The sequence below is a fragment of the Muntiacus reevesi genome, chromosome 5 (assembly GCF_963930625.1).
Source record: "Muntiacus reevesi chromosome 5, mMunRee1.1, whole genome shotgun sequence".
NCBI classification, from domain to species: domain Eukaryota; kingdom Metazoa; phylum Chordata; class Mammalia; order Artiodactyla; family Cervidae; genus Muntiacus; species Muntiacus reevesi.
This window is the reverse complement of record NC_089253.1, coordinates 42,008,511-42,032,790: the sequence shown is the minus strand read 5'-3', so window position 1 is coordinate 42,032,790 and position 24,280 is coordinate 42,008,511. Positions and strand designations below refer to the sequence as shown.

At 40.0% G+C, this 24,280-nt stretch overlaps 1 protein-coding gene across 4 annotated transcripts in view; it reads right to left on the bottom strand.

Moving 5' to 3' along the window:
• The window catches only part of PACS1 (phosphofurin acidic cluster sorting protein 1), a 145,059-nt gene that overhangs the window by 39,050 nt on the left and 81,729 nt on the right, over positions 1 to 24,280 (bottom strand). Inside the window, exon 1 of one of the 4 annotated variants that reach the window (XM_065937784.1) lies at positions 10,095 to 10,190. The exons of the other annotated variants lie outside the window; for them this stretch is intronic. The gene's annotated coding sequence lies outside the window, so the exon portion shown is untranslated. Of the gene's footprint in view, positions 1 to 10,094; positions 10,191 to 24,280 lie in introns of those variants that run through there. 4 annotated transcript variants of the gene reach the window in all.

Sequence of the window (24,280 nt, the reverse complement as noted above, 5' to 3'; positions counted from 1 at the left end):
AATCTTTTTCATGGCAAAAGGGACTCCAAAGATGGTGTTAAGGATGCCGAGGTGGGGAGGCGATTCTCGATTGTCTGGATGGGTCACTAGACCTATAAGTAGTGACTTATAAGCAGGCCGAAGTCAAAGAATGAGATATGACCACAGAAGCAGAAGTCAGAGTGATGTATGTCTGGCTCTGAAGATGGAAAAACTCCCGGGTTCGGGGCCATGGAATGTAGGTGGCCTCTAGATGCTGGAAAAGCAAGAAAACGGATGCTCCCTGGAGCCTCCAGAAGAAATGCAGCCATGCCACCACCTTGAATTTGGCCCAGTGAAATCCATTTTGGACTTTTGATCTCCAGAATCATGAAAATAAATGTGGGTTTTGTTTTAAGTCACTATGTCCATGGTCTTCTGTTACAGCAGCTGTTGGCACTAATACACTCGCCCCTGAGGCCCCCCTGACACGGCTGCCTGCTCTGTCACTGACTGGAGCTCCTGAAACACGCTCAGGTCTGTTAAGTAGGAATCACCGCAAGTTCCTGCTTGCCCCCCACCCCCTGCCCCATCAATGACTACCCGCAGCATCATTTGTTTCTCCTTTCCCTTCAGAGTAGAAATGTGCTGGCCCAAAGGAACTCTGGTGCTGTCAACACCCAAGGGATTGCTATACTTCACATAGCTGACGATTAAGAAATGTAACTAGCTACACTGTTTAGCTGATTTCCAAGCCTTGCTGGAAAGGAAAGGAAACACGACAAGGAAAGGAAAGGAAAGAGAAAGGATGAACAACATGGAAGAGACTGGATATTCCCAATTTTGTTCCTCATCTAAGGCTGTTAATTACTAATGCTTCTGATAAGTTATGTTTTTGTTTGTTTCAAAGCAGGGACTTCCCTGGTGGCTCAGATGGTAAAGAATCCACCTGCCAATGCAGGAGACCCGGGTTCCAGCTCTAGGATGGGAAGATCCCCTGGAGAAGGGAATGGCTCCCAACTTGAGTATTCTTGCCTGGGAAATCCCATGGACAGAGGAGCCTGGCGGGCTACAGTCCATGGGGTTGCAAAGAGTCAGACACGACTGAGTCACTAACACTTCTGCTTTCAAAGCACCTACAAACGAATGCACTGATGCTAGATAAACTCACTCTAAGAAGAAGAGCCACAGGAGTAAACTGGGAACATGTGTGTTTCTGTCTCTGCTTGCCATCCTTCACTCTCTGACACATTCCACACGTGAGTGAGCATCGCCTGAACACCAGGCACTGCGATGGTGGGAGCTGGGAGGATGCGGTCCACAGCCTCGTGAAGACAGCCCGGCAGGGAACACAAGCAATGACCGACACGACACTCCTGTCCTCAGCAATTTTGTGCCCCGTAAGACTCCGGACCATCTCTCCTTTCACACAACATATAAAAGACTGCAGGCAATATGGTGGAATCCTTTTCAGGAAGGAAAAACACACTACAGACCAATAAATATTTGGTGAATCAATGAACAAACCTGTATGCCACAGCACCTGATGTTAACAAGAAAGCCAAGAATGAGTCAGTCCCTTAGATAACAAAACAATGATTAATAGCAAGACTGGATGTGTTTAATGTTTGCTCAGAAACCAGACACACCACATATGATTTCCATACTATTGGCAGTGAGTTCAATAGGTCTTTTTAGTTGTTTGTTTTTAGTGGTATCACTCAAGGGGATGTGGGGATGTAAATGTATTCTAGTTCTTCATAGCATAAGAAAAATGTCTGTAACTCATTAAGCATCTGCATGTGTGCATGCTCAGTCAGTTGTGTCCAACTCTTTTGTGACCCCATGGACTAGAGCCCGCCAGGCTCCTCTGTCCACAGGATTTCCCCCGGCAAGAGTACTGGAGTGGGTTGCTATTTCCTCCTCCAGGAGATCTTCCCCACCTAGGGAATTAAATCCATGTCTCCTCCATCTCCTGCATTGACAGGCGGATTCTTAACCACTGAGCCACCTGGAAAACCCCCGTTCTCATGTAAGTCTTACAATAATTCTAAGATGTGGGTACTATACCCACCGTACAGACAAGGATGTTTAGAAGGATTAAGAGACTTGCCCAAGGTCACACAACAAAGTGGTTGAGCCAAGACGCAAACTCAAGTTTATCTTAGTCCATAAGTCAATTAAAACCAGTACAAGGCACTTATTTGACAATCAGGAGAAATTATTTTAATTACAAGTAAATATTTTCAACATATATCTTAACAGAAAAACTCTGACTAAATAAGACACATTTCTCCTTAAACCCACACTCACACAATACTGACTGAAATAGCCGCAGATGGAGTTCTGAGAATGACTGAACCTGGCAGGACATGTGTTTATTGTGTCTCAACAAACACAAGACTGAGTTAGATGCTGATCGTAGGGTTTTCTGTTAGCCTACGTTTTTATTGGTTGGACGCTTCTTATGCAGTAAGGCCTTCCCCGATCATACTCCTGCTTTCATCCATTTTTCTACATCAGTAAAGATCTGGCTCTTACTCTGTTAGAAACGGGGAGCCACTCACTGGCTTTAGGTGAGAGAGACAAAGGCTCTTCAACAGGCTTCTTTCAGCTGTTCTACTAGGGCAGAGTGAAGGGAAGAAAAGGAAAAGGGGAAAAAGTTGAGAGTGAGGAAGCAACTACAGTAGTGCAAAACTACAGATGACAGATGTTTGGAGCCTGGGAGCAGAGGGGGTGGTGAAAACCAGTGTGAATCCTGGATGTATCACTGAACACACAGGGGTTTGGATGAGAACATTGGGAAATATGCACAGGAAGATGAAGTCAGAGGAACACTGATGGCATAATCTCTGCTTGTGAGCAGTTCTTGGGAGGATGGGGATTAAGTATATCCAACAGTTCGCCAATAAATGTAACAGTGCATACATAATACAAGTGCTCAATTACACAAAAGGAGATCATGAGTAACTGAGCGACGGTTTCAGTAAGGATATGTTATCTGAGCCCAAGTAAATTCTCTCCAGAAAGTGCTTTCTTTTAGATCCTATTGGACTAAATCTGAAAGAAGAAAGAAGAAAGCTTGACAACTAGGTAGCAAAGGGAACAAAAATACATTAAGAATCTTTAAAAACCTTCTAAATTATTCTAGTTTGTACTCTAATGTAAGATAAAACAGAAACCACCTTAAGTGATATCTACAAATGACCCCCAGTCTGCATTTAACAGCTGTTTCAAACTTATTCCCAAGCAAACTGGAACTGGACCGGCTCAGCCGGAGAGAAACAGTTTCATACTCCATCTCAGCCCCCATCTCCTTCCTGACAGGCTATCAGCGAACAGTGCAGTGGCCATGTTTTGGACAGAAAAAGGGAGAAGAAAGGAGAACCAGAGATCTGGATGAAATAAAACACGGAAAATCCTGTCTCTGGATCAAACAGACGGTCCTTGTGGGACCAGAGCAGATAAACGCTGGACTAGACGCCAAGTGGCCTGGGTTACTCTTTTGTCCCAAGAAATGGCTGCGTCACACGAGCAAGCCTTGCCTCTCCCCCCTGCAGACCTTTAATACTAAAATGAGAAGAGCAAGCTCTGCCTTACCCCCTCCAACCCGTGTTTATCAAGATAAAGAGCACACCAGTAGAAAAAAATTATGGGAAAGCTTTTCCTCTGTGGGACTAACTCTCCATTTCTATAACTGTCTCCATTTTAACACAGCACTGTGGAAGTGTGCATGAGCTTCAAAAACCAGAACACAAAAGGCAAATTTCTGAGCAGTGTTTTTTACTGCTTAAGAGGTTACTTGACTATGTATATACTGAACTCATTGTTTCACATGAAATTGCATAATTTTGACTGTGAAACAACTAACTAAGGCACCACAACTAGAGGAAAGTCTGTGCACAGCAATGAAGGCATTATTATTTTAAAATGAGTAATCTTAGGGCTTTCCTGGTGGTCTAGTGGTTAAGAATCTGCCTGCCAATGCAGGGTTCGATCCCTGCTCCAGGAACTAAGATCTCCCACACCTTGTGGCAACTAAGCCCGTGCACCACAGCTACTGAATCTGTGCTCCAGAACCCGCGAGCCACAACTACTGAAGCCCATTGGCCTCAGAGCCCGCGCCCTGCAACACGAGAAGCTATAGCAGTGAAAAGCTCACACACCACAAGCAGAGAGTAGCCCCCACTCACCGCAGCTAAAAAAGCCAAACAGCAATGAAGAGCCAAAATTAACGCATACATTAACAAATCTTTAAAAAATAATAAAAGATAAAATGAGCAACCCTAAAGCGGATTTTTAAAGAGTAAAGCAACTAAAACATCATCCTGAAAGGCACAACGTGGAAGAGATGGGTTGAAGGAGATATAGAGGAGAGGAGATTTTACCATGAACGGATGAGAGGAAAAAAGATTTCCTGTCTGTCTCACAAGAAATCAGATGGCACGAGACACTGTTCAAACGGAGAAACACCAGAGGATGAGAAAAATTTAGACCCAAACAAGGAATGGAATCCAGGAAGATGCTCCAGGCCATCAGACGTGACTCTGGGAAGCAGAAGACCTTCGGGTTGTGAGTAAACCCCTAATTTTCAGCTACTCAGCATATTGTTATCTTTAGGGTATAAATGCCAATCACTTGCACAAGCCAACAAGATTTACAACGTTTTCCCCTCTTTCTACAACGTCCTTGATGAGACTCTTCTGGATGGGAAAACAGGCCTCGGATGCAGGGTGAGGTGCGGAGGAGGGGCTTTTCTATTCAAGTCAGACCTGAGAATTCTCGGGTCTAGGACTTCCCCAGCGGTCCAGTGGCTAAGACTCCGTGCTCCCAATACAGGGTGCCCAGGGTTCGATCCCTGGTCAGGGAACTAGATCACGCATGCCACAACTAAAAGACCCCACATGCCACAATTAAGATCCAATATTTTGCAACTAAAACCCAGTGCAGCCAAATAAATAAATAAATATTTTTTTGAAAAGGATCAGATTCTCCCTCAAAAAAAAAATTCTCAAGTCTGCAGCTCCTTAGTAATATAGAAGAGACTTAAGTGTATACTTTCTCATCTATAAAACAGAATTGCTGTGTGGACTAACGAATGTGGAAAGCACCCAGCACGGAGCCTGGCACATTAGAAGTGCTCAAAAAGGGTGCATGCCGTCAGCATCGGACAAGCCCCAGTCACTTAAATTACAGCCCCTCACTGTGAGAACCCCTTAATCCACGTTGTTTCAGTGACAGAGGCAGAGGGCACGTGTGGGAAGAACAAAAACAAACAAAACTCTCCAGGGTGCAGCCAAAAATAACAGGGGCAAGAACCAATAAAATACATGAAAACAAAAATACACCTTCCATGGAAGACTCCCAAAGCAAGCATGGCTGAGTATTAGGGACTTATTAATACATGTTATCACATTAATAAGCTCAAAAGAAAAAATACAATTATTTTATTAGATGCTAAAAATGGATTTGGCAAAATTCAACACGATTCCTAATTTTTAAAAGACCCTTGGAAAAAGAACAATAGAAAAATACCTCCTTAAAAAAATACTTCCTTAACATAAACTTTAAATATATATGCTTTTCATATAGTTAGCATCAGGACTGAAGCTGAGAGACCAGAGCCAGGAACAATATATGGGCCTATCTCTGCTGTTTATATAAAACTGGTCTGAAAAGTTGTGTGAAGTAATCAGAAAAAAATGATATAAAAAGCTGAAAGGAGGGGACAAAGCTATCCCATCTGCAGGTGTGTGACTGTGTTCTAGAACTCAAGAGAATGAACCAAAAAGCTAGTGGAGTCATTAAGAAAATATTAAATACACAAAAACCAAAAGTTTCCTTAATGCACACGCTAACCAATAATTAAGTATAATTGGAAAGTAAGTAGAGATGCCTGCTGCAGCATTCAAGTAGGAAATGACTTCCTAATTAACTTCAAAGTGCTTCAGAAAAAAAATGGGACCAAATTTTAATAATTGTTTAATGTAGGAAATTAACATATATGGAGCTGCATTAAACTCTTCTACTTTTCTGTAGGCTTTAAAAATTTCTTCTAGGGGAAAAAAGAATAAAGAGGAGGGCTTCACCCAATAGGATATTAACATGTATTCTAAAGCTGAAGTATTGAAAATACCTTGTTGTTGGGAAAAGAATACACAAAGAGATCAATGGAAGGGAACAGAGTCCAAAATTAGGCCAAGTATAGGGAACCTCCCCTTGTGGTCCAGTGGTTATGAATCGGCCTTACAATGCAGGCGACAGAGGTTTAATGTCTGGTTGGGGATCTTAATTCCACAGGCTGTGGAGCAACCAAGCCCGAGCACTGCAACTACTCAGCCTGCACACCCCAACTAAGACCAGATAAATAAGTAAACAGGTAAATAAACATTAAAAACAACTAGGCCAAGTATAAATAAGAATTTACTCTACGTAAGAAATAGATAAATTAGTTAATAAATAGCATTAGAAAACTGGCTAGCTATTTGAACAAAAACAATGATGAATCTCCGTCTCGTTCCTTACTCAAAGTAAATTTCAGATGGATTAAAGATTTAAATAGAAAAAAGAAAGCCATAAAAGTATTACAAGAAAACATGGACAATTTAAAAAATAATCTTCTGGTGCGGAAGGGCTTTCTAAGCATCACACCAAATCAGAACCCACAGAGGAACTGACTGACACACATAAAAATCAAAAACTTTGAGTAGATAATAAAACAGAAATTTAGAAGTATCCAAAGAGATTTAAAGATGTTAACAACTAACATGAAAAGTATTTATGATATAATGTCAAAACTTTAACATGCAAAGAGTTATTACAAATCAATAGAAAAAAATTTCAAAATAAAAATTGGCAGAGGACATTAATAGGCAATTCACAGAAAAAGAAAAAGGAGTGGTGAAAAAACATAAACAGGTATTTAATTTTATTATTAATCAGATAAATAAAAATAACAACTATACTGAAAGAATGAGAAAAAGTGACAAGACCCAGGGTTGGGAAATACAGGGAAAAGGCACTATAATATACTGAATGAAACCTACTAGAGATTTTCATTTTTAGAGAAGTTTCATAATAAGCATTAAATTTTTAATATGTATACCTTTCAGAAGAACTGTATAAAAAAGATCTTTATGATCCAGATAATCACAATGGTGTGATCACTCATCTAGAGCCAGACATCCTGGAATGCAAAGTCAAGTTGGCCTTAGGAAGCATCACTACAAACAAAGCTAGTGGGGGTGATGGAATTCCAGTTGAGCTATTTCAAATCCTAAAAGACGATGCCGCACTCAATAAGTGTTGCACTCAATATGCCAACAAATTTGGAAAACTCAGCAGTGATCACAGGACTGGAAAAGCTCAGTTTTCATCCCAATCCCAAAGAAAGGCAACGCCAAAGAATGTTCAAACTACCACACAATTGCACTCATCTCACACGCTAGTAAAGTAATGCTCAAAAATCTCCAAGTCAGGCTTCAACCGTACGTGAACCATGAACTTTCACATGTTCAAGCTGGATTTAGAAAAGGCAGAGGAACCAGAGATCAAATTGCCAACATCCGATGGATCATTAAAAAAATCAAGAAAGTTCCAGAAAATTATCTACTTTTGTTTTACTGACTACACCAAAGCCTTTGACTGTGTGAATCACAACAAACTGTGGAAAATTCAAGAGATGGAAATACCAGACCACCTGACCTGCCTCCTGAGAAATCTGTATTCAGGTCAAGAAGCAACAGTTAGAACTGGACATGGAACAGCAGACTGGTTCCAAATCAGGAAAGGAATATGTTAAGGCTGTATATTGTCACCCTGCTTATTTAACTTATATGCAGAGTACATCATGAGAAATGTTTGGGCTGGATGAAGCACAAGCTGGAATCAAGATTGCTGGGAGAAATATCAATAACCTCAGATATGTTGATGACACCACTCTAATGGTAGAAAGCAAAGAATTAAAGAGCCTCCTGATGAAGGTAAAAGCAGAGAGTGAAAAAGTTGGCTTAAAACTCAACATTCAGAAAACTAAGATCATGGCATCCAGTTCCATCACTTCATGGCAACTAGATGGGGAAACAATGGAAACAGTGACACACTTATTCTCTTGGGCTCCAAAATCACTGCAGATTTCGTAGACTGTAGCCATGAAATCAAAAGAGGCTTGCTCCTTGGACAAAAAGCTATAAGCAACCTAGATAGCATATTAAAAAGCAGAGACATTATTTTGCCAACAAAGGTCCATCTAGTCAAAGCTATAGCTTTTCCAGTAGTCACGTACGGATGTGAGGGTTGGACTATAAAGAAAGCTGAATGCCGAAGAATTGATGCTTTTGAACTGTGGTGCTAGAGAAGACTCTTGAGAGTCCCTTAGACTGCAAGGAGATCCAACCAGTCCATTCTAAAGGAAATCAGTCCTGAATATTCATTGGAAGGACTGATGCTAAAGCTGAAACTCCAATACTTTGGTTACCTGACGTGAAGAACTGACTCATAGGAAAAGACCCTGATGTTGGGAAAGACTGAAGGCGGGAGAGGAAGGAGAACAAAGAGAATGAGATGGTTGGATGGCATCACTGACTCGATGGACATGAGTTTGAATAAGCTCCAGGAGCTGGTGATACACAGGGAAGCCTGGCATGCTGCAGTCCATGGGGTCACGAGGAGGCAGGCACAACTGAGCAACTGAACTGAACTGATACCTTTTGAAAGTATAATCCCACTTTTAGAAATTTATGTAAGAAGAAAGAGCAGTGCATATAGGGAACTGATTAATAAATATCTTATTTATATAAGAAGCAATGTATAGTTTCTAGAAGGAACGATGTAGATCTATACATATTAAATTGAGAAAATATAATAATTATAGTATACCTCCATTTTTGTCAACATTTCTAACATTCAGTTTTCATACAAATGGAAAATCATTTCAACAAATTTTTATAGTGGTCATTGCTGGGAAGTGGAATTCCACCTTATTCTTATCATTTTCTTTAAGTTTTTCGGTATTGTTTACATTAAAAATATTTATTTTTCTTACCAAAAAATATATGCCCATTTTCGGAGATTTTTTTAATAGTGATAATTATTAAAACTAGGTGACAGGGTACCTATGTAGGAGATCACCATTTTATTTTTTCTAGTTTTGAAAATTCTTAAGTTAAAAAATAAACAATTTGTTGTAAAAGAAACAGGCTGAGCAGAAATCAGAAGGCTATACAATAGGTGCATGAAAAGATGCTCAACATCATTAATTGTCAGAGAAATACAACATGGATGGACTTGGAGTGTGTTATGCTGAGTGAAATAAGCCAAAGACAAATACTGTGTGATGTCATTTAGATATGGAATTGAAAACATACAACAAACTAGTGAATATAACAAAAAAGCAGACTCATGGATATAGAGAATAAGTGAGTGGTTACCAGCGGGGGGTTGGCAATATAGGGGTAGGGGATTAAGAGGTACAAGCAAATATAAAATAAGCTACAAGCATATACTGTGCAACAACTATAAATGAAGTATAACTTTAAAAACTGTGAATCACCATATTGTACGCTTGTATATCAACTATACTTCAACAAAAAAAATCAGAGGGCTATAATCACTAAAGGGCACTTAGTTTAAAAGTATGGTTTAAATGAGGGGAAAAAAGATCCATCAAACTATTAGTAATTCTAAGCCCATTCATATAACTGAAACAAAGGGTAAAAATTAGACAAAATAGGTTAGAATCCCAGAATACTGGAGCTGAATGCACTATGGCCATTTTACAGGCTATAAGAGATGAGATATGAAAAACAGAAAGCTCTTTTAAGTCAAACACATTCCCTTCAATTAGAATGAGTATAGATGCTAAAAGCTGAATATTATACCAAACCAAACCAGACTCATGTTCTCCTCCGCAAAAGTGCTACTTAACAGCTCCTTAAAGAAATCAAGAAGCTTAAACAATATTGAAATGTCAAATATCTCCCTCACATGTTAAAATAACTGTTCAACTTTAAAAAAAATGTAATGAAAATGGTCAATTTGACTCTATAATGAGTGTTTTAACAAAAAACATTTTATCTCACTTTACAAGGTAGAATGAAACATGATTTACAGCTGAAAAATTCTAGATAGGCACTCACCAGGTTGGCAACCCACTCCAGTATTCTTGCCTGGAGAATTCCACGGACAGAGCAGCCTGGTCGGCTACAGCCTGTGGCGTCGCAAAGAGTCGGACGTGACTGAGTGACTAACGCTTTTCGCTTAACAGGAAAGGGAAGCAGATAACTAATAATAAACACATAAAAAGATGCCCAAACCAATCAGTAACAAGGAAAACGCAAATCAAACAACAGTGAGATACTATTTCACAGTCACCAGTGTAGCAAAAATTCTAAATCTGACAATATCAAGTGCTGTGATTAGAGTGATCAGAACAATTACACATTGCTGGTGGGAGGGCAGCTTGGTCCGTCTACTTTGGCAGAGTTGGCTTTACAAAGCAAAGCTGAAGCATGCACATTCCCTGTGGTAGAGTCTACAAACAGACCCTAGATCAGTGGTTCTCTTAAGTACAGTCTGGAACTCAGGGGGTCCATCCGGGAGGTATGTGAAGTCAAAACTATTTTCAAAATAGTTCTAAGATGTTGCTTCCTATTTCACTGTCATTCTCACCTAACTATGAAAGTGTCTTCCACTCGTGTGTGATACTGTAACAAATCTGAATGCAGAAGCAGATGCAAGAAAGCAGTTTTCATAAAGTCAGTAAAGAGCTGTGATAAAAATGTGCAACAATGCCATATTTTTCATTAATCTTTTTGTTTCAGAAGCCGTAGTTTTTCTTTCAGAAAAATTTTTGTTTTTACTTTACTATTTTATTTTAAAATTATTGCTATTTTAATAAATTAATAAATAAACATTTCTATTTTAATTTGTAGTAAATATTAATAGCTATAACCCACCAGAAGACATGCCTTTAGCATGAAGATTTGTACCTCGGCAAAAAAAAATCCAAACAAACAAAAAAGATCAAACAAAAAATTGGTTACCACCACAAATATCTATCAAAATACATGCACACACAGTAATACAATGGAATACTACATACACATCAATGGAAATGAATGAATTACAGATATACACAACAGTAAGAAAAGAGAATACAGTTAATATGATTCCATGTATATAAAGCTCAGAACACACAACTCTAAACAATACACTGTTCATGGAGGCAAATACTCAAGAGAATGACAGAAAGAATTCTGTCCTGAGGATAGCAGTTACCTCTGATGGGGAGGGAAAAGGATGCAACAAAAGAGGAACACACAAGGAACTCAGAATGATTAACTTCTTTTTCTTAAATCGCGTAGGAGGTTTTCGGGTGTTTGTTGTAAAATGATTTATATAGTATATATTTAATATATATTTCATAGTATATATATTATATATATTTTATATATTTTATAAATAGTATATATTTTATACAAATATATTTTATAAATTTATATTTTATACATATATAGCATATATTTTATAAATTTATATATTTTATAGATTTTAATAAATTTATATATATTATATATAAATATATATTATAAACTTTATATATATTTATAAATATTCTTATAAATCCTTATAAATTTATATATATTTTATATATAAAATTTTATATATTTTATAAATATTCTTACACATCTATACTCAATATTCAGTAGAATACTCAATATTTAATAAAAATAACTAGAGAGCACTCTGGTTTAAGACCTGGGAAAAGATGAAGCAGATCTAAAAATGGGGCCAAGATGTTTGGATGCATTCACTCACTAAATTTTTCTTAAGCATCAACCATGTACTAATATTCTTAAGGGATTTTTCAAGGGAAACAAAATACACAAAATTCCCACCCTTAAGCAGCTCACAGGAAGAGAAGCTGGACTTCCACTTCACAGAAGAATGGAGAAGCTGCAGCAGATCAGCACTCCTGCCAAGAACAATGGGAAAAGCTGGCTGGAACACAGGAATGGTCTGTTTTAAAGGAGTAGAGAGCATCCGGAGGGGCCATAAGAAGAGAATCTTGAGAAAGGAGTTGACTTCTGCAGTAAATTACAGATTCTGAACATGAGCAGGAGGCAGAGAACCTGGGCTTTGCATCAGACACCAGCAAAATGGAGGCTTCAAATCTTCAAAACTGCCAGGTTTTCTCTAAAGACGTTTGCTGAATACTGAGGGTGCGTGAGACAGTAAAGAGCTAAGCAGAAATCTCCTGAAAAGCAGTTTTGTTACACAAAGAATGTGAGCTCTACCAGGGAAAAGGGTCCTGAGAACACATAAGGGTGTCTGGAAAACCCTGGAGGGCTGGGGAGAACCAGACGTTAGTAAATCTGAGCCTCAGCAGAGTTGCAAATTGAACTTCCATCTAGTCCAGTTGCTGATTACCGTCATCAGCCCAGCAGAGGGAAAAGTGATCCTGTCTGGACAAGAATATCGTCACCTGGAGCTCCTACAGTTACTTTTGTTTGCAAAGCCTGACATTATTAGACATGGTGAAAGACAGGACCACACCACTGAAAACCAAGGGGAGAAAAACAGACTGACAAGAGACCCAAAGATGATCCAGATGTTAAGTGGCAGCTGAAAAACACCTAAAAATAACAACAATAAATCTGGTTTAAAAAAAAAAAAAACAGGAGAAAAGTAGGAAAAGGGAGATGAAAAGATGGAGAATTTTACCATAGGACTGCAGGCCTATACATAAGCACCTACAGAGACAATTTGTAAGTTACATATCTCCTCCAATCGTGAGACTTGTATATTCAACAGCCTGTGAAAGTCGCTTAGTCGTGTCCAACTCTGTGACTCCATGGACTGTATATTCAACTGCTTACTGGCTGGCAGTTCTCCTTTGAAGTATCAATAGCATCTCAAACTCAACATGTTCAAAAACCAAACTCTCCTCAGTTAACTTCCTCCTTTCCACTGGTCACAGTCCATGCTATAAAGCAAACAAGAAATCTAGGAGTGACCTACATTAACTCTCCCTCCCCTGCCTTCACAACCCAACCATTACCAAGGGCTGTCAACGATGCCTCCAAAGGGTTCTCAAATCCATTTCTTCCCACTGTCACCAGCACCGACTAACTCTAAGACACCATAACCAACTTCTGCAACAGCCTCCTAAGCAGCCTAGCAACACTCCTGCGTCCCTTCAGCTTCCTTACCTTGTGGTTACACAGATCTTTTGATTACATCTGGTATCCTGCAGCTTCAATTAATGTCTCCCCCAACCAGGCCAGTGGCGCTAGTGGTTAAGAACCCGCCTATCAGTGGAGGAGACACAGGAGACTTGGGTTTGATCCCTGGGTTGAAAAGATCCCCTGGAGAAGGGAATGGCTGCCTACTCCAGTATTCTTGCCTAGAAAAATCCCATGGACAAACAGCCTGGAGAAACACAATCCTTGAGGGAACACAGAGTCAGACAGGACTAAGCAACTGAGCATAAGCAGGTTCAGTGAGGACACTGACAATGTTGTTTAAGCTCACCATAGCAGGCACCAATCAGAGGCACCAATCCAGGCACCTAACAGAGAGTCCAGCTCACAGCACTGGACATACTGTTGAATGAGTGGACATACTTTCTAGAGCTCTGTCCTTGAAAACTGAGTGGGAGTTTCTATACAGACTACTTGATTAGTCACAGACCCAATTCACCAAGCAGTGTCAATTCCAGGCAAGCAAAAAATAAAAAAGGATAAGTAACGTCTCTTAGTGGCTGACTTTAAAATAAAGAATACAATAACTGGTTTCAGATTAAATCAGCTCTAGATTGCCGTGCTCAGTCGCTCAGTGCGTCCGACTGTGTGACCCCAAGGACTGCAGCCCGCCAGGCTCCTCTGCCCACGGGGAATCTCCAGACAAGAATACCGGAGTGGGTTGCCATGCCCTCCTCCAGGGGTTCTTCCCGACTCAGGTATTGAACCCTGGTCTCCCACATTGCAGGCGTATTCTTTACCATATGAGCCACCAAGGAAGCCCATGAATACTGAAGTGGATAGCCGATCCCTCCTCCAGGGGATCTTCCCAACCCAGGAATCGAACTAGGGTCTCCTGCATTGCGGGTAGCTGAGCTTTACTAGCTGAGCTACCAGGGAAGCCCAGTTCTGGATTAAAGTTGCCAAAATCAGACAGAGAAGTATCTTTCTGTGGATCATGTTTTCAATTCTCTTAGGTATATATGACCAGTGGAACTGCTGGGTCAATGGTAAATTTATGTTCAGCTTCTTAATAAACCGCCAAAGTATTTTCCAAAGTGGTTGTGTCATTATGTATTCCCACCAGCAATGTCTGAGGTTTCTGTTTTCTCAACAACCTCACAAACATTCATTACTGTCTACCTTTTTGACTATGGCTATTTTAGAGAGTGTGAAGTGGTATCTCATTGTGGTTTTAATTTGCATTTCCTTAATGACTAATTTACATTTCCCCAGTGACTAATTTGCTTATAATGATGAGCATCTTTTCATGTACTTATTTACCATATCTTTAGTGAAATGTCTATTCAGATATTTTGCCCATTTAAAAATTGGGTTGTCTGTCTTATTAAGTTTGGCAGGAGAAACATCAACAACCTCAGATATGCAGATGATACCACTCTAATGGCATAAAGTGAAGAGGAAGTAAAGAACCTCGTGATGAAGGTGAAGGAGGAGAGTGAAAAAGTCAGCTTAAAACTAAATATTAAAAAACTAAGATCATGGCATCCGGCCCCATCATTTCAAGGCAAATAGAAGGAAAAAAGGTGGAAACAGTGACAGATTTCCTCTTCTTGAGCTCTAAAATCACTGCAGGAAAGCCTGGCAACCCACTCCAGTATTCTTGCCTGGAGAATCTCATGGACAGAGGAGCCTAAGGGGCTACAGTCCATGGGGTGGCAAAGTGTCAGACACAACTGAGCAACTGAGCATAGACAGTGTGTTGAAAAGCAAAGACATTACCTTGCCAACAAAGGTACATATGATCAGGGCTATGGTCTTTCCAGTGGTCATATATGGTTGTGAGAACTGGACTGCAAAGAAGGCAGAGCACCAAAGAATTGATGCCTTCGAACTGTGGTGCTGCAGAAGACTTCTAAGAGTTCTTTCGACTGCAAGGAGATCAAACCAGTCAATCCTAAAAGGAAATCAACCCTGAATACTCATTGGAAGGACTGATGCTGAAGCTCTAATACTTTGGTCATCTGACATGAACAGTTGACTCATTGGAAAAGACCCTGATACTGGGAAAGATTGAGGGCAGGAGGAGAAGGGGACGACAGAGGATGAGATGACTGGATGGCATTACCGATGCAATGGCCATAAACTTAGGCAAACTTCAGCAGATGGTGAGGGACAGGGAGGCCTGGAATGCTGCAGTCCATGGGATTGTGAAGAGTCGGACACAACTGGGCAACTGAATAACAAATTTTTAATATATTCTGAATGTAAGGCTTTTCTCTGACAGTGGACTTTTAATCACAATAAAGGAATTCAGAAGAGACTTGAAAATATCTTCTATGTGCTGAAGAGAAAACAACTTTGAATTCATAACTACATGCACATACAAAATAATTTTAGAATGAGAATTAATTAAAACATTTTCTGATAACAAAAACTGAGTTTACTACCGAAAGACCCTCCTATATGTATATTACTTTTATATTCCTCTATGTAACAATACAAATGGCTTTAAATGACACATGTTTGTTCTCTCACAGTTTCTATGTGTTAGAAACTCAGAAGCAGCTGAGCTGGGTGGTCCTAGCTCAAGGTGTCTCAGGAGGCTACAGTTGGGATGTCGGCCAAGGTTGCAATCCTCCTGACCAGGGTCTGCTTTCTTTCCAGGTGGCTCGTTCAAAGTACTGGCTGGTGGGGATTCCTCTCCCAGGACTGACTGATAACCTCAAGACATGGCAGCTGGCTTCCTCACAGAGTGAGCGGGTCCAAGAAAAAGCAAGGCAACAATGCCATGTATTTCATGACCTAGCCTCAGAAGTTACACTCCATCATTTCGGCGATGTCCTAATGGTTACACAGGTCAGTCCTGTTCAGTGTGGGAGGGGTACTAAGAGTGTGAATCCCCGAGAGGGTGAATGACTGGGGCACCTTAGAGGCTGGCTTGAACCTCAGTATACCTTCTTAAGGACATACTATAAAAACAAAAAAATGGTACTAGAAGATCAAGGTCAGGACAGAAAAATAAATGATGAACACAGAAAATAGTAAAAATGTGGATAATTTAAACAAACTGCTAATATGAGACAAGAAGAGTATGTTTAATTTACCCACGGTCAATACAACATGCATGGTAAGAGGGACTGCCTGAAATCAGAGCATGTTTTTAAAGTCCCTGAATTGTTTCAGAGGAAAATGGAAACTAACGTTAAACTCTTAAGTATACACTTTCATAGTTTGAGAGTAATCACCAAGAAACTGAAAACTGAAAGTCTGAGAGTCCCTGGGACAGCAAGATCAAACCAGTCAATCCTAAAGGAAATCAATCCTAAATATTCATTGGAAGGACTGATGCTGAAGCTCCAATATGTTGGCCACTTGATGCTGACTCACTGGAAAAGACTCTGATGCTGGGAAAGATTGAGGGTAGGAGGAGAAGGGGGTGACAGAGGATGAGATGGTTGGATGGCATCACCGATTCAAAGGACATGAGTTTGAGTAAACTCTGGGAGCTGGTGATGGACAGGAAAGCCTGGCGTACTGCAGTCCATGGCGTCACAAAGAGTCAGACATAACTAAGTGACTCAACAACAATAACAAATCTTTCAAATTGGTAGTTTAAATGGATTGTGAGAAAAAAGAATCAATTTAACCAGTTCAAAAGGGAACAGGAAATGGGTTTTACAAAGGAAATACAGGAAAAAAGAAATTATAATAGAAATCAGAAATATTCAGAACCAAACATAAACTGAAACATTATATATCAACTTTGTTATTGCTACTAAAGAGGTTCCTAGAGGAAACTTTATCTTATTGTTGCTTTTCAGAGGAAACAATAGTCTCAAGTGGTTATATTAGAAAAGAAATGCCAAAATTAATGAATTAAGCAGCCAGTAAGAGGTAAAAAAAAAAAAAAAAAAAAAAAAAACAACCCTAAAAACTCAACCCAAATCAACCAACCAAACAAAACACTAGTGAAACAAACCAAAGATATCTAAAAGTAAGAAAATGATAAAGATAAAGCAAATTTCATAAAATAGAAAATAAACATACATGACTTAATAGACTAATAAAACTCATAAACCAGAATCATTTTTTAAAGGGACATACTCCAGACAAAGCAGAGATTTATGAGCATGCCGCAAACCATTTCATGCAAACAAAACTGAAAACTTAGATGAAAAGGGCAGATTCCTAAAAAATATAACATACCAGAAATGACTTTGGAAGCTAGAGAAAAGCTGAATGGCTGTGTAAACACTAAAGACATTGAGCACTGATTTTAACTCTTCTGAAAAAGAAAACAGCAGGTCCAGATAATTTTCAGAGGCAAATTCTATCAGCTATTCAAGGGAGAGATAATATTAATTTGCACACATTCTTCCAGAGGATCAAAAAGACAGAACACTTTCCAATCCATTTCATAAAATTTACATATCGTTAATACCCAAGAAAGAAAAATTATTTGTAAAGCAGTATTAGCTGAGGCAGTACAGAATTAGTGAAGGAACAGAAAGACAGACCAACGGAATGGACCAGAGTGACCAGAAACAACCTCACAATTATATAGAAGTTTGACAGAAGAAAAAGGCAGCATTTAATTAACTTGGAAAAGAAAACACTATGAAACAGAAAAAAAAAAATCAGATCCACACCATGTATAAAAATAATCTCCATGTGGAGTATATACTTCAATGTGAAGTGCAAAATTGTAAGAGAAATATGGGAGAGTATCTTTCATACTCTGAAGGATGGATTTCTCAAAAAAGACACTGAAAAACATCAAGAAATTCAATTATAGTAAAATTAGGAATTTCTGTTCATTAGGAGATACCACAGAGTGAAAACACAGATCATGAACTTAGAAAAAATATTTGAGACTCATAATACTCACAAAGGGTCTAGAATATAAAAAGCTCCTGTAGTTCACTATGTAAGAGATTGACAAATCAATAGAAAAGTGGGCAAAAGACATGAACAGATGTTTCATGTTTCCAGAAGAGGAAACAGCAATGGCTAATAAATACAGAGAAATATGCTCACCCTCATTATGAATCAGAGAAATGCAAACTGAAATCAAAATATCATTTTACACCCACAAAACTGGCAACACTCAATGTGGGTGAAGATGCAGGGCGACAGGAATTCATATGCTGCCAGTGGGAGTGCCATCACTCAGGAAACTATCAGGCATCATCTCATGAAGCCAAACATGAGTGAAACCCATGATCCAGCATTTCACTCCTCCGGCCCTGTGTACCAGAAGGCACGTACAACTGTGTGCATAGCACTCACTAGTTATGTGCCCTCGGGCGAGCCACTTTGTCTTCCTATGCCCCTGTTTCTTCATCTGCAAAACGTGGATTGTAATACCAACTCTTGAGCTAGTTGTCAGGATTCATATATATTAAAGCACTGAGAACAGTGCCTGGCCCATAATAAGCTCCCTAGAAGCTATCTGGGCTTGGGTGGATGGGTGGTGGTACTGTTTACTGAAACGAGGGAGTTAGGGGAAAGTTTTGGGGTGAATAGGAAAGTCAGGACATTGTTAAGAGTTTGAGACAGCTTGAATATCCAAGTAGAAACAATAAGTAGACCGCTGGCTATGAGTCTTGAGCTCAACGGAAAGATTAGACTGGAGATATGGATTTAGGACTCATGGCATAAAGAAGACATACAAAGCACTGGGAACAGGTGAGATCTTCCGGAGGAAAGTTCAAATAAGAAAGAAGGCCAGGGGACTTCCCTGGTGGTCCAGCGGCTAAGAACCACTGCTTCAGTGGTTCAGCTTTCACTGCAGCAGGCTTGAATTCAATCTCTGTCAGGGAACTAGGATCCCACATGCCCCGTAGCATAGCAAATAAACAAACAAACAAATAAAAGAATGAATGCAAGCTCTATATGAGATTAAAAGAAAAGAAAGAAAGAAGGCCAAGGATGGAATCCTGGGCATTCTGATGCATGCAAGTCTGGCAGAGAAGGAAGGTCCAGTAAAGGGGACGGAGAAGCTGCCAGTGAGGAAGGAAAACGATGAGCCTGCATGAGCTTAGGGAAGAAAGCTCTTAAGAAACTGTCCAACGCTGCCGAGAAGCAGAGTAAGCCGAGGAGAGAAAACTGATTACTGGATTTAGCAAAACGGAAATCCCGGTGATCCCAATATGCATTTCAGTGGAGTAGTAAAAAACAAAAGCTTGACGTACCCTTTCTCATGAGAAATAGAAGCAGTTGTAGATGGAGGGGAGGACAGAGGAGAAAATTTTGAGCTGGAGAAAGAGCACCATGGTACCTGGTTCACTTCCTGACCAATGTGTGAATCTTTAACAGTGCACATTTTCTAGCATTCGGCTGCTTGTGAAAAGCGTTGGGGCCAAGTGGCCTCATCTGAGGTTCCCTGTGGTTCTCAGAGTTCCCCTGGGGATAGAGAAAACAAGTTTCATCTGAGAATGTGGGGAAGAGAGGTGACTGGAGACTTGAAATGGAATAAACCAACTGAATAGAAAAGATGTATTTTAAAGTAGCTCTGGTGATGCTCTAGAATTATATACGAGAAAAATGATATAGCACACGAGTGCCCAGAAAGGTTCGATTTCTGTCCTGCCACATCATTATCCCAGAGTCACTGGACTATTTTTGAAATCACAGAGATGAGGAGCTGATCTGAATCTCCTCTGCAATGAGACTTGACTGATAAAAGGAATAACACATGAGAAAGAAACCTTTAACTCTGTACAGTTCAAAAGAAGCACGGTGACAGCAGGAGGCCGAAACCAGAGATCGATGCTCTCGTCCCCAGCTGTGCAGGCATCACAGCCACTGGGATGCTGCAGCTTCCCATGATCTGAAGAGTCAGGAAGCGGACACCCAGCTGCTTTCCTGGCTCCTTTCCTTTCTCATTCGCCTTCTCTTTCCTGTATTCCCCTCTCCTGACATCCAGCCTGACAGATTCTTACAGTGTTTAAACAAAGGAAAAACTGTGTAATCTGGATTCAAGATGGCTTTCTCTACAAAGACAACATTTTAAATAGTAGATCATATCAGGGGCTGAAACAGCTCACCATTTTACCTTCAAATATGTGTATGTTAAATACTGTAGACCCAGCTGGCTTCTTTTTTTCCAGAGACAATTCCATTTTTCTTTACTGTCTCTGTCTATCCCACCCCAGGGGAGGATCCATTTTTGGCTCCAGAAACAAACAGCTGCTCTTAGAGGTGAGGTCAGAGGATACTCCTTGGGCATTCTTGACAAAGGACTTCACAGAGGGGAATCACCATTACCTAAAGGTTTGAAATCACAAGGCTTCAAATAAGAATACTCCCTGTGTCAGAGCTTTCTATTCACAGAACTTCCACCTTGAAAAGAAAAAGGCTGGGACCCAAATGAGCATCTTTCCACTGTTTCCATGCTTCCACTGTTGGGACCACAATACCTGAAGCACACACTTTAGACCTAAGATCAGAATTTAGCTTTACCTCAGAAATGTTATAAAATCAAATTAGCTTGGTCTCATAGTAATAGAGCCCAACATACTTGAGTGTGAAGTCAAGTGGGCCTTAGGAAGCATTACTACGAACAAAGAATTCCAGCTGAAAGTGTGTTAGTCACTCATGTTCAATTCTTCGCGACCCCATGGACTGTAAAATGCCAGGCTCCTCTGTCCATGGTGTTCTCTGGGCAAGAGTACTGGAGTGGATAGCTATTCCCTTTTCCAGGGGATCTTTCAAACCCAGGGATAGAACTTGGGTCTCCTGCATTATAGGAAGATTCTTTACCATCTAAGTCACCTCCTAAAAGATGATGCTGTTAAAGTGCTACACTCAAAATGGAAATTTGGAAAATTTGGGAAACTCAGCAGTGGTCACAGGACTGGAAAAGATTGGTTTTCACTCCAATCCCAAAGAAGGGCAATGCCAAAGAATGTTCAAACTACTGTACAATTGTGCTCATTTCACATGCTAGCAAGGTTATGCTCAAAAACCTACAAGCTAGGCTTCAGGAGTCTGTGAACCAAGAACTTCCAGATGTACAAGCTGAGTTTAGAAAAGACAGAAAAACCTGAGATCAAATTGCCAACATTCACTGGATTACAGAGAAAGCAAGGGAATTCCAGAAAAATATCTACTTCTGCTTCACTGACCAAACTAAAGCCTTTGACTGTGTGGATCACAACAAACTGTGGAATATTCTTATCTTACCTGAATATCCATCTTACCTGCCTCCTGAGAAACCTGTATGCAGGTCAAGAACCAACAGTTAGAACCGGTCATGGAATAACGAACTGGTTCCAAATTGGGAAAGAAGTACAACAAGGCTGTATATTGTCACCCTGCTTATTTAACATATGCAGAGCACATCATGTGAAATGCCAGGCTGGATAAATCATAAGCTGGACACCGGGGGAAACATCAACAACCTCAGATAGGCAGATACCACTCTAATGGCAGAAAGTAAAGAGGAACTAAAGAGCTTCTTGATAAAGGTGAAAGAGGAGAGTGAAAAAGCTGGCTTAAAACTCAACATTCAAAAAAAAAAACAAAACTCAACATTCAAAAAACAAGATCATGGCATCTGGTCCCATCACTTCATGGTAAATAGATGGGGGAAAAGTAGAAGCAGTGACAGATTTTATTTTACTGGGCTCCAAAATCACTGCGAACGGAGATTACAGCCATGAAATTGGAAGAAAAGCATGACAAACCTACGAAGGATATTGAAAAGCAGAGATGATTACTTTGCCGACAAAGGTCCATCTAGTTAAAGCTATGGTTTTTCCAGTAGTTATGTATGCGTATGAGAGTTGGACCATAAAGAAGGCTAAGGGCCAAAGAACTGATGCTTTTGAATTGTGGTGCTGGAGAAGACTCTTGAGAGTCCCTTGGACTGCAAGGAGATCAAACCACTACAATCCTAAAGGAAATTAACCCTGAATATTCACTGGAAGAACTGATGCTGCAGCTGAAGCTCCAGTAGTTTGGCCACCTGATTCGAAGAGCCAATTCATTGGAAAGGACCCTGATACCGGGAAAGATTGAAGGCAAAAGGAGAAGGGGTCAGCAGAGGATGAGATGGTTAGATAATATTACCAACTCAATGGACAGGAATTTGAGCAAACTCTGGGAGACAGTGGAGGACAGAGTGTTGAAGTCCATGGGCTGCAAAGATTCTGATACAACCTAGTGACTAAACAACAACAAATGACAAAGTAATCACAAACGTTGGGTGGGACTGAGATACTGTGACAAGAAGACTGACTGTCCAGACTCACCAACAACTAGTTTTAAAGGAAGAACTGCAATCAATTTTTTAAAACTTAGTTGTATCTTTGGTAATTTTAGTATTTTTGTTGTGTTTTTTAGTACTCTCTCACTCTCTAATTCTTCTATGGGCTCCAAATAAAAACGGTGATAGAGAACAGACTTGTGGTTGCCAAGGGTTGGCAGGGCAGGTAGACTGGGAGTCTGGGATTAGTAGATGTAAATAATTATAACAGAGAATGGATAAACAACAAGGTCTTACTGTATAGCACAGGGAACTATATTCAATATCCTGTGGAAAACAATGGAAAAGAATATAAAAAAAGAATGCATATACACAGCAACAATCATTTCACTATAAGTATAAATTAATGCAACATTGTAAATCAATTATACTTCGATAAAATAAATTTTTTTAAAAAGGATTATTTTATAATGCCTTCAGGATTGTTTATATCTAAAATGGTATCTTTGACTCCTTCCTCTCTAAATTTACTGCCTGTAAAATTTTAAGAGTCTTACTTGGCTTTATACAATACATGCACAAGTCTTAGAAAATGTACTTTTGTGTGTGTGCATAAAATAATTTCACCAGTGACAACCAAAATAAGATATGCCTTATTTTCATCTGTGTTCGTGTCACCTTCCTAGGGCTGACATAAATGACCACAAACTTGGTGACTTAAAACAACAGAAATTTGATCTCTCAGAGTTCAGATGCCCAGAGGTCTAAACTCAAGGTGCTGGCGGGGCTGCGCTCCCTCTCAAGTACGTGGGAGCATCTTTCCTTACCCCCACGGCTCCTGGGGGCTGCTGGCAGGCCCTGGCATACCCTGGCTTGTAGACACATCACTCCAGCCTCTGCCTCCTGTCCTCACATAACCTTTTCCTTTGTGTCCATCTCTCCTCTTTCAAATTTCCCTCTAAGGACACTAGAAGATCCTCTCTCCAAATCAGGCACATTCACGGGTACCCAGAGCAGCACGTTGACATATCTTTTCAGGGTCCACCATTCACCCCATGACACAGGTTAATCTCCATTTGGCTGGGCTCCTAAAATAAAGTATGCTTGCCCTTCATACCACTCGTCATGTTCTTCTAAGAATCCAATCTGACTTGGGAAAAGCTACTACTGACAGGAAGTCAACAGAGAATCCCTTGATGCTGTGTATGCTCACTTCCTAAGGTATCGATTTTCAATCCAAACAAGGGTTTTTCTGTGGGAAGAAAATGTAGCCTACTGAACCTCCACTTTCATATCTGGTGGAGATTTCAAGTGGCAGTTCATTTACTGTTCTAGTGGAAGTAGATTAATAGGGTCATTTCTATTATCACTATGACCCACACTTCAAACATTCCTATTTTTCTTTTCTAACTTTTTATTTTTGAAAATTCAGTCCCATAGTTTTCAAAGAGGGTGAAGTTGTTAAAGACCAAATTAGTAAAGGGAAACAAAATGGTTTGGTGACCAGCAACCAATATGACATGTGGAAGGCTAAGATGACCTGTAATGCTAAGAAAAGCCATTCTCAAGGTCTTTGCTGATGGATGAGCAAGAAAGTAGATGCAATTAATGAAATTTAGCACTTATATTACAACTGATTATGCACTGGTGTTTTCCTTACACATACATACACTCTTTTTAAAATATTCTTTTCCATTATGTTTATCCCAGGAGACTGGATATAGTTCCCTGTGCTATACGGTAGGACCATGTTGCTTCTCCGTTCTAAATGTAATAGTTTGCATCTACCAACCCCAAATTCTCAGTCCAGCCCTCTCCCGCCCCTCCTCCCCATGGCAACCACAAGTCTGATCTCTACAGACATTCTTATTTTTCTCCTTCAGTTTAAAACCATGGATTTATTCAC